Here is an 11,962-nt window from a genome sequence, read left to right as displayed (position 1 = left end):
TTAAAATTCACTATCTTTGTTTACCATAGCGACACTCTGGCGCTAGGTTAACCTAACTTAACTATTATATTTCGTTCATATTATAACTCAGAATGCACAAAATTTATATCGTTTAAAGAATTTTCTAATTGTTGGCACATGTTCTATTCAAATACTATAATAAAGCTAGAACGATGCATAAAAGAAATTAAGCAAACAAAACAAAAAAGGAGCAGTTTTTCACAGACGATTGAGGATTTCTCATTTAATTCATTCAGTTCTCACTTCGCGACAAGGCAAAAATACATAAAAACCCAAAATATCTGCATTAAAAATTACGAAGTAAATCTTAAACACATATTTCCTCTAAAAAATTCCAGAAAGGATTAAGCATGATTTAATCGGCAAAATGAAGGCGTGATCTTTGTTGTTGCGTAGCTACGTTTCTCTAGATTGGCAACAAATCCACTACTCTGCTGTTTCAAATGTAAACAAGCAATGGCCGCCATCAAAACAATTATTAGGCTTAGCGGCACTTAAACAATTTTAAAATTGTTGATAATTCTAAAAATATTGCATACAGATTTACTAAAGGCATAAAAACCTTAACCGGAAGATAAGAACAACATAATTCAATCATTTTTAAAGCAAAAAATGTACAATTTACAAACATATAAGAGAAAAGAAACTGAGATCACTGAGCCGGGTAACAGTGTGTGTGTATATATATATATATATATATTCATATACGTTTAATCCGGCCGATTGCAACCAAAATACGAGGAGCACATTTACATGTTATAGTATCCCTATATACAAAATTTCAACTTTCTGAGGCTACTCGTTTTTGAGTTATGCGAGATACGTACGTACGTACGAACGTGTACATACGTACAGACGCCACGAAAAATTCTCTTCAGAATTCATTTTAAAGCAGTTTTATAGTTTTTTTTAGGAAAAGAGTTCTTTATTCTGTCTTTACGTACAGATATCACGCAAAAACGTCGTTAAATTGCATTCAAAAGCGGTCAAAATGGATATTTTCGTTGAAATATGCTGCCTGAAACTTTTCGCGAGTACAATACTTCCTTTTTACTTCGTGCAAGGAAGTAAAAATTTGCAGGGCCGCAGTGCAAAGAAAAAGAAAAAAATTGCGGGTCCACACACAAAATATTTTTTTAACAAATTCAAATAAAAACTAGCTCTATGTTGTTTTATTGAAATAAATTAACTTCTTTTTATTATTAATTTTTTAAAATTTGAATTAGATATGTACTCGGTAAATATTTATTATTAATTTTGAAAAGTTTCGTTTCATTCAGTTTGGATTTCATAAAGATGGAAAAAAAATTCAAATTAATGAGATGGATGAATTTGCTTTTGTTGAACAAGCAAATCGGTATTGGGTGCAGTAGGCGAGGTTGCAATTCTTAATTGCATTATCAAGATGTTTGTCAGTGATCTTTGTCCTATTTTTGTTTTTTGTATGCTTCATTCTTGAAAATACACAAATATAGGCACTGCCAAAAACTGAAGACATTAATAAAGCATGATTGTGAAAATTAGGATATTTATCGCGGAGTAGGTAATCTTTATTAAAACTCCAGTAAAGAAACATTTTCAAACTTTTCTTTCAGTTGAATGTCACTTTGCACATTATGACATACTAAGATATATTTATTTAAAATTTTTATTTTAAAATAAATGCCAGCGAATCGATTATATACGAATAAAATTCAAACATTCATTTTTTTTTAATAAAAATGTGCGAATTAAAATACTTTCATAATTTGCGTTTTGGCCGCATTTTAGACTTTTAGGCCGCACTTAAGACGCCCATGTTTTAAACTATGTTGGTTCTTTTTTAATTTCTGTATTTTTTCCTTCCAAATGTCAAGCTTAATTTTTACATTGAACTATTATATCGTTTCATTTAATTTAGACATTTAGCTTCGCATTTATACATTTTTTATTTACCTTTTTCCTTCATATTTTCACCTTCTGCTAAAACCAATATAAGATATTGTTTTATTTTTCTAATTTGAATAAATGTTATTTAATTTCATATATTTAACTTTTTCATGAAGGTATAAAGCAATTTTTATACTTAAATCAGTTCATTAAAATAAAATATATACCATGATAATAATTCCTTCGCTTACGTATCTGGATGGAAGAAGTGAATTTTAAAATTCAACTTTTGTATTTTACATTAAAATTTGCGATAAGAATGCTTTAATAAGAATATTTTTATTTTAAAAATTACAATTCGAGCTCCATTTTATACATATTTTTCTACTGCATTGTAGAGACGCACTGGTTCTTTGGATGCTATACATTTGTAAGCTGTTTTCCTTTTTTTGCTCAATGGACAGATATAGCACGTTCTTTTTTTTATCTAATTTATCGTCGTCAATCGTCATGTTTCCTTCATCATCATTTATTCCGAAAACTCTTCTTATTGTAAGTTTGAGTTCTTTAGGTAAAAATGATGAAGTTATCCTCCGTTTTACATGCGATTCCAGCAACTGAATTGACAATGAAATCTTTTCGTTTTATTTTCGGAGCCAATGGGATAAGATTGAAATACTACGAATGCATTTATTGCACAGATATCCAAGTTTCTGAAGAATATTGTCATAGGCCAACGTCGGGTTCGACGAGCAGTTGAATAGATTGAACGAAGAATAATATTGTGGTTACGAGTTCGAACACCCTTGTTGGGCTCTTGAATAAACCATTAGAATTCATTTTTTCCAATAAAAACATGTCTTGTTGAAGGAGAACACGGATTTTCATTTTCATCGGCAAATATTTCTGAATTTGTGTCGTGGTCGCTCTCAATAATTTTATCATGGGAACTTTCATCAGAGAACTCTAAATTAGACCAATTTCAAACTATTTATTCAATTTGGTCTTAGGTAATATATATAGAACGTTTTCTGCACGCATTTGAAGTCATTTCAAGAATATTTAAAAAAAGCGAAATATGTAACAACAACGAAAAGTGAACTTTATCGGCCGAAATTTGAATCGTATCTGCTGTGATCGGTCCCACAGACCGCTGAAGGGGGAAAATTTAAAAAAATAAAAGAAGAAATAGAGCTAGCCAAATGCAACTTGGTATGTGACTTTGGACAACTGTTTAGGAAGGTACTAAGAATGGCAATACCCATTAATTATTCTAAGGGGTGGAAGCATTTAATGGAAAATATCGCGCGGTCTGACAGACCACTCACAGCAGTTAAAGGATAAGAAGCAATCGTAAAGGTTTGCCATGTATGGCCCATGTTATAACTTTGAATAATGGAGATTTTGATTTTTGTATTACAGACTAAGAGATTTCAAATTTCAGACGAAGAGACAAACTTTCTGTATTCTTTCTGTCAAATTACCATGGAACCGAGACATGTACTGTGCAAAGAACCCAAAAGGATGGTTCCGAAGTCGATGTGGTAGCCCCTTTAGTAATGAGGGATTACAAGACATACGGGTGGTGTTGACAAGAGTGATATGTTGAAATCTTTGTATGATAAAAATAGAAAATAAAAAAAATGGTGCCACCGCCTTTTTTAGTCCAAAAGGGCTTTGTCCTTGAAGGACTATTGTTTTCGTTCTGCGATGTTATATCGAATCACTGTAAACGGCGTATCAGTTTTCAAATTGTTGCCACGAAATGCTACAGCCCTATATTATATTTAAAGAAATTACATAATGAAGAATCTGCATAAATGTATGTATGTTTCTCGCATTGTAATAAAGCAAAGGTACCTAGAGGCCATCGAAATTTGAATAACGTAATCTTCCATAGAATATGGGCATGTGGAAGACCGAATTTGGATTTGAAATTTGTTTGTTTATCGATTTCATATTTTGTAAAACTTGAACGAATTTTTGATAAACAAACTCAACGATTTAAAAGCGAGCTATGGCAACACTCTATGGGATCCAGCGCGCGGAACTGTGTATCGGAAATTGTAAAGATAGGCTCATTTTAAAATTATTTTGCGACACTGCTGTTGAACTGAATTTTATGGTTTAAGTGCAAAGGACATGATATTTAATAAATAAAGATTAACACACAGAACGTTAAGAAAAAAAACGCTCTTTTTGGCTTAATTTAAAATTTGAAAACTTTCAGATTTTCTTTTTTTTTTCCCCTTAATTTTCTTAATTAATCTTATCATTCGTATACAGTGTATTGCAAACTGACAGCTTAGGGAAACTGCCAGTGCTTCAATAGCTTAGGGCTTTATCAAGTCTAAATCCGGCCCTGAATATAGCTGCAGCTAAAAAACAAATTTCTAGGCAAACGAGATTTTTTTTTATAGCGAAGCAAAATCGTTTAAAAAATCCATTAGCCTCTGTATCTGTCTCTGCTAAGTTAACTAAGCAAAATTAATATTTTACAAGTATGAAATTAAATCTCAATGAATTTAAATAAATGAGTTATCTCTTTTTTCTTTAAATTTCTTCAATCAGGTTAACTTTAATTTGGTAAATCAATGCGGATCAGTTTGAAACAATTTATATTTTTCACTAGCTGAATAGAATGATTTAAATTCGCAAACAATTAAGAAATTGTATGGTAAAAATTTTTATGAATGCCAAATATGGTTTAAATATTGAATTTAAATTTCCCTTCTTGTCAACTGTTTCACATAACAAATATATATATTACCAATATGACGTAGGGAGGTAATTTACTGATTGGAAACGAAGAATAATAATTAAACATTAAAAAATGGGAAAGCAGGAAATTAATGCTTGAAAAACGTAAGATAAAAAATTAATAATTTGTTCGTTTTGATTTAGTATAAAAAATTAGCCCTTGTAAACTTTAAAGCGTTATTTTCGTGCACACACTTTTACGACACTTTATTATAGTTGTAATATTTTGAAATAAAAAGGTGAAGTAGGAAATTTCGTTTCACAGCCGTTGTTACTATTAGTAATTTTGTTAGCATTACATTTCAGGAGCTACGTTAGCATTTTGGTAAATGAATTAGTCGTCTGTTCTTATTTTGCAAATATAGGTACAAAAAAATAACATTTTAAAAAATTAAGAATTCGAAAGTTTCCCCTTGAAACAAAATACTTTTGTTATGGATAAGAAGTCATTAACTTAATGAACATAAATTAATTTTGTTTCAATATTTTGGTATGTTATTAATATTTCAGCATCCTTCCAATTAATTCATATTGTTTGAGTTTTACTACATTACACATAGATGGCGCCACTAGGTAAATGCATGTACTAATGTTATTTTCACTAGTGGCGGTTTGTTAGGAGAGCGAAAATGAGACGAATGCAGTTCGCAATTATGGGCTATCCCAGATTTAGAAATTTCCGTAGGCAGAAGCCAGGCTGTATATGCAAAATGGATGTTTGTAGATCAAAGAAGATAGCCTTTACGTCGCACGAGACAGAGAAACACACCTTCATGAGACATTCATTCTCAATTAATGAATTATTGAGACTTTACAGTTCTTGAACTTTTTGTAAAAGTTCTCATACAGTTCTTCTCGGTATGATAGTGCACATTCAGTAGTTACCACTTCAAATTACTAAACACGCTAAACGCGGAGTAATCTAAAAAGCCTAAGCTTGCACAATGATTTCTCAATACTCTCCATAATCTGAGTTTAACTCTGAACTTAATTGATGCTATCTTCGTCTTATACAGTTTTCCTCCACTCGCCGAGAAATTTCCCGTACATTCAGACAGACAGACAGACAGACAAAGTAGACATAAGGAGGTTAGAATAGAAGGAGGGAGGGTTCGCAGTTTCCTCCAATCTCGGGGAATGAAACTCTACCGAACAAGTGGCGTCCATTTTTGTAACTTCAAAACATTGCATTACTGCAGTGAAACGTACGTGTTTTCAAGCTGTTCCGTGCATGTATTTTCCAGTAAAAATATGTTAAATTTAAACATAAAATGCTTCGCTATTGTTAGTTTTTTGTTTTAAAGTTATAAAGATGATATCCGTAATTTACTACGTACAGAAAAGCATTAAGAAATAGTTCGAAATCTAAATGCATGTGCATAACATTAAAGCCTTTGAAAAGGGTGTTTCTGCATGTTTCAAGAATTTGTTTAGGTTTTATTAGCAACCTGTTGGGTGTACGTTCCAATTTTTCCTTTGAGAAGTGATATTTCTGATTTATTCACAATAGTGTAATTTATTAAAGAATCATTTTAAATAATTTAACCTGAAATTAATAGCAGATAATCATCTAAAAATATAGTCACAGGTTGCATTTTTTTAAATGAAAGTTTTAAATAAATTCTTTTCATAACAAAAACCTTATAACAACAAGAGAATAAATATTAATAAAATAAAACAGATTTATGTGAATTCAGTGATTTCAGTTCATGCGCGTTTCGTATATATGAATCTCAAAGAAATTGCCTTGAATTGAACTGAATTACAGAAATATACCTATATAAATTTTTGGATACATCTTTCCACATGTTCAGTTGTGTAAATTTTTACTTACTTTTATCATTATACTGCCCACAAATTTGTAAATTTATGCAAAAAAATTTTAACAGCAGAAAAGTTAGTTTATCTTGATCAAATGCACAAATTATATTCCTAACAGTTCACAAAACTTTAAAATGAATAATAATTAATACATAAAGAAAAACATTACTTTATTTAAACCTTTACAATTCATAAAAATACTAACAATTGATTTCTTACTTTTAATGAAAATTATAAAACGAATTACCTAAAACGTTCAAATTATACGGTTTAAATCCTAGCATATACCATTGTATGTTAAGGAATGCAGTTACCAGCAATAAACAGAAACATTAAAATGTATTTAAGATATTTTGATTATTATTGAGTACTTTTTTCGCATCTGGAAAGAAAACAACATGACATTGTGATATTTTTTAACACATTTATCAAATTACATAGAAAAAGAAAATTAATACTTATGAATGAAAAGTAATCTTAGGAATATTTTTCGAAAATCTATTTGTGCATCCATATGCAATACAAGCTGACATGCTTCAAAAAGAAAAGAAAAAAATAATAATAATGCAATTACAGATTGCACCCGCTAAGTCTTTCTGCACCGATGGGCGAAAAATCAAGCATAGGTGCGAAGGAAAAATTTCTCGAAATATCTAGAAAGCATATACAGTTCCAGTTACAACTACATAGAGATCAAACCAGTTAAACAGGGATCGGACAAAAGGTCGCCAAGTGATTGTTCGGTGACTTTTGGCGATTTTTCGTAAATTTGGTGACTTTAGCGAATTTTTGCCAAATTTAATGACAAAACGTAGGCATTAACCCTTTGCAGCACAGTGTGTCCGGTCTGGACACATCTAAAAATTTCCTTCTGTACGCACAGAAAAATTCAATGAAAAAGGAATTATAGGTTACTATAGGTTACTCTGAACCTTCTTTATTTATAGTAAATGGCAGCTCAACACAAAACAGTCCATATATTTTAGCCATTTTTAGTTTTTTAAGACCCTCATTTTTCAAAGAAATATTCCAGCTTTTTTTAGAGTATAAAAGGAATTGTTTGAAAAGAAATTTCTACGTTATTTTTTGGCTGTATGCTAATCTCCTTATTCTATATTAGTTTTAAATTTTTACCTTGAAATCTTGTCTAAAATCAAACGGCGAACCCTAGGTGTGCCCAGACCGGGTTCACCGATCATCTGGGACAACTGAGAGTCTGTATTCTTTGTTTCTCCGCATTTCATCGGTCAATTCATTGACAACAAAGCTCGTTTCAGCACTTTTTTCGAAGCTCTATTCAATCAGTGTGCCACTTTGGGAACACCCACAGAATTAAAATGATAAGTGCTATCTTCCCAAAATTTTACTTGTGTATTCCTCTAGGCCTAATTAGACTGACTACCTATTTTTTTAAATCAAAACTCCGACTTTAAAAGGTAGCGTGCCGGAATGTGTTAAAACCATCACCAACTTGGCGCGAGCCAGTTTACGTCATTGTTAAATGGACCTGCCCCTGAAACCTAATTTTTTGGCGGAGTTTCAGATTCTTGAGGCTTTTCATGTTCCATTATGTAAGATATATTAAAATTTACATATAATTTCACTAAACTTATTTACATGTATACAAAACTGGTAATAGTGTGTTTAAGCAGAGACTCGAGACAGTTTGCTTAAAGAAGACGAAGAATTGATTTATTGAATTAGAATTCTCATGGCGAATTAAGCCTTCTGTGGGAAGGAATGGATTTGCAAACTCAGTACTTGCTGAAAATCTGTTAATTTTTACTGACAACAGTTGCACCCTGTGTTGTTTATTTTCACTGGGTATTTTTGAACAATTTTGAAGTTGAATTTGTCAACTTCAGGAAATCTTGTTCTCTTTATAACCTAAAATGAGATTTTTTTCCAATGGCCGGCAATAGGCATTATAGGCGTTGGCCGGAAGTGGTGGTCACTTTATTATGGAGGTACCGTTGCCTTCTATACCTTCTCCGGGCGTAGGATCCGGTTCCTTCAGAATGGCAGTAATTCTCTCTTCAGACGGTGATATAAATGTCATAACTGGCTTAAGCCGAGCTTCGTTGCTAGGTAACCAAACCTTGCTACGTCACAAGCTTCGTTGCTAGGTAACAAGATCTTGCTACGTCACACGTCGAAGTTTCCTACTTTATGCCGACTTGATATAAGAGTTGACCAATGAGAGCAAACGTGCTAAACCTGAACGGGAAAACAGAGCTGTAAAACTGTAGACACATCCACGCATGCGCAAATTCAGCTTCTCTAATTGGCTACGGCTTATACCCTGGTGGGAATGAAACTCCCGTATTTTATGCCTTGTAACTCACCCTCTATGATATTTATAGCACCGTCTGAATGCTGCTTAAGTGTCACTAATCACTTTTCCCTCTGGGTGGCTAAATGAGGTATGTTAGAGAACAACCGATTTCTCAAGTAGTTACTCATATAATTAATTTGATTTTATACAGTTGTTTTTATTTAATAAAATCAAATTCTCTGTCTTTTACTTCTGTTGTTATCGCCTTTAACACAGGAAGTTCTCTAACCTAAAGCATAACCATATAACTTAACTATGAAAAAATTCTTAAAATTGCTATGGAATCAAAAATTTATTTTTTAACAATTTATATTTGGTTTAAAAATAAGCGATATATGTCACATGAATTCATGTGGAACTGCCGTTCAGTCAACATCGACGTCCTCACCTGCTTTGCTGAAATTTATTTGTAGTATTAAAAAAATAAAACGAAACAGATGTATCTCGTATTCCATGAGAAAAGCTTTCGTGATATACGGGTTAAGATTACCACAAACTGTCGATTAAGCTGATGTAAGTAGGTGATGTAAGCAGAGAAATATATAATTTGACAAACAGGCTGTCTGGTAAGTAGGTTAAAAACTTGGCAGGTAACTACATACACAAGCGGCAAGTATCAAAAGATCTGAACCTACTTAATAAAATTTTACTGAGGTCTTCCTCCTAAGTCACTCAAGGTGAAATATCAGTGTCTATCAAATTAGAGATGGAATTTCCCTTTTCTCAAAGAATGTACTTTGGTCGTCGTCGCCGTCGTCTCTGGTGTACAGGGCTTTAAGTATTTCTCTGGTTGGTAATGAGACGGTTAAATGACAGATTGGTTTAGACATTCCTGAGAAATGCTTGGTGTTGGACGCTGCTGTACTGGATTGGATGCAAAACTAAATATATGTAGAAGCTCTGCTAGTTTTTTGCATGATAAACTGGGCGTATGAAGCAATAGAATAACTTTTAATAATAAAAACCTTTAATCAAAACTCAAACTTTCAAACGATTTTTATATAAATTGTAAGATTACTAGGTTAGTGTTATTATTTTAATTAACCACTTTTTATGATTTAGACCTTTACTATCACTTCTTTCCTTTTTCTCACCAGCATGCAAATCAGTTTAAATGTATTTAAGTCGAGGATTTTGGACTGTAAGAAAGAGTGTGTTTCTGGCTCTTGAGGCCAAGGTAGCAAGCTTCGCTAAGCTATGAGGAGATTGTAATTCTTTGGTTATGCGTTATTGCTGCTGACATTTAAATTGCTAAGCCGGTGGGATGTTTTGAGCAAACTTCGCGTTAAATCAAATGCGTAGTCATTGACTTCTAGGCTTAGTTTTAAATTTGAATTGATTGTTACTTTAAGTTTCATCGCCACGAAAGGTGGTTGTTTTGTTAATCAGGAGTCGAGCGTTTGGGTTAAATTTCTGATGCACTAAAGGGGTTATTTTAAACCTTTCCAAGACCCTGTAAATCTGTTCAGATGAAGTGATAATTTGCTCCAAGTCTGTTAGGAGGAGTTTGATGGTAGATTATGCTACCAAAGAAAACAAACTCTGCAAAAGTAATCATATTTCGAGAATTCTTTTATGCGATAAATAAAACATTTGATATGGTCTGATCAAATTTTATAAGAAGCTATTGAATTTTACATTACGGAATGTCATAAACATGTTTCAAGTGTCATAACAAGTCTCAAGTGTATATCTTCCAAAAGCTTGTCTAACTGCATCCAGTTATTGAACATGATATTCTAAATTTAATCTTAAGCTCAATTAGTGTTTTATCTTGGTTACAGCAGATTCTTGTGAAAGAGAACTTGTGTAAGATAAACAGAAACTTGTGTAAGATATTATTTATTTTATCTAACCAGTTATGTTCCCAATCTTTACTGTCACTCTCCTTTTCCGTTTACTGCCAGAATGCAAATTTAGTTCGCGCTTATCAATATGCGGTATCCAAATGAGGTATTTAAAGGAAGGTTTTATATTGCTTAATCAGAGCATGTTCCGCCTGCTGAAAGTTACGTTTCTAGTTGAAATTCCATGATAGCAGTCTGTCTTCGGCGTTTCTTCCATTCCTGCCGATAGTGCTTCTCATCCTGGTAAAGGTTTGAGTCAACTTGCGCTTTAACCATTGCGTAACCTTTGGATAAATGCTGGATGGTTTTGTAAGCACAACAAGTGCCTTTTGCTAACTTTTTGAGCTCTTATATAAAAATGTCTCTTACACCCTTCTTAAGTTCTCTGTTATCTTACTGGACATAAAGATAATTCGCTTAGCTCTATACGAGTCATGACTTTGTATATGCTTCTCTAGTTAGCTCTATACGAGTCATGACTTAGTACATGATTCTCCAGTTAGCTCTACACGAGTCATGACTTAGTATATGCTTCTCCAGTTAGCTCTATACGAGTCATGACTTAGTATATGCTTCTCTAGTTAGCTCTATACGAGTCATGACTTAGTATATGCTTCTCTAGTTAGCTCTATACGAGTCGTGACTTAGTATATGATTCTCTAGTTAGCTCTATACGAGTCATGAAGAAAGACAGTATATGCTTCTCTACTTAGCTCTATTTGAGTCATGACTTAGTATATGCTTCTCTAGTTAGCTCTATATGAGTCATGACTTAGTATATGCTTCTCTAGTTAGCTCTATACGAGTCATAACTTAGTATATGCTTCTCTAGTTAGCTCTATACGAGTCATGAAGAAAGACAGTATATGCTTCTCTACTTAGCTCTATACGAGTCATGACTTAGTATATGCTTCTCTAGTTAGCTCTATACGAGTCATGACTTAGTATATGCTTCTCCAGTTAGCTCTATACGAGTCATGACTTAGTATATGCTTCTTTAGAAGGTGAGATTCTGTACTTGTAAGAAATAAACTATAGAGTCATTAGGTTTCTTTGAGCAGGAGACGTGAAAAATGAGCAATGCCCTCCAGGGATTCGAACTCTGGACTTCTCGAATATGCGTCAAATATGCTTCCCATTACACCACGAAGGCATGCGAAAAGGAGGATGCAAATACCTTATATAATACCCCTTTTTAAAGGATAACTGGGGATGGTAGGACCCAGTGTCCAAATTCTGGTGGTGAGGAATTGTCATCCACCACCTTTCAGTTCGAGCGCTAGAGTTATTAGATTCCGGACTCCTGAAA

At 32.9% G+C, this 11,962-nt stretch overlaps 1 protein-coding gene across 3 annotated transcripts in view; it reads left to right on the top strand.

Moving 5' to 3' along the window:
- The first annotated feature begins 5,655 nt into the window (after nt 1-5,655).
- Nucleotides 5,656-11,962, top strand: part of LOC118186805 (very long chain fatty acid elongase 7-like) — a 121,139-nt gene continuing 114,832 nt past the window's right edge. For 2 of the 3 annotated variants that reach the window (XM_085824351.1, XM_085824350.1), the window contains exon 1: nt 5,656-5,806. The gene's annotated coding sequence lies outside the window, so the exon portion shown is untranslated. The remainder of the gene's footprint in view (nt 5,807-11,962) is intronic. The other variant, XM_085824352.1, reaches the window with a different exon arrangement.

The sequence above is a fragment of the Stegodyphus dumicola genome, chromosome 9 (genome assembly GCF_044657685.1).
Source record: "Stegodyphus dumicola isolate Sdum_Otavi_A_Nest chromosome 9, ASM4465768v1".
Classification (NCBI taxonomy): Eukaryota; Metazoa; Arthropoda; class Arachnida; order Araneae; family Eresidae; genus Stegodyphus; species Stegodyphus dumicola.
This window is presented reverse-complemented; position numbering and strand designations above follow the sequence as displayed.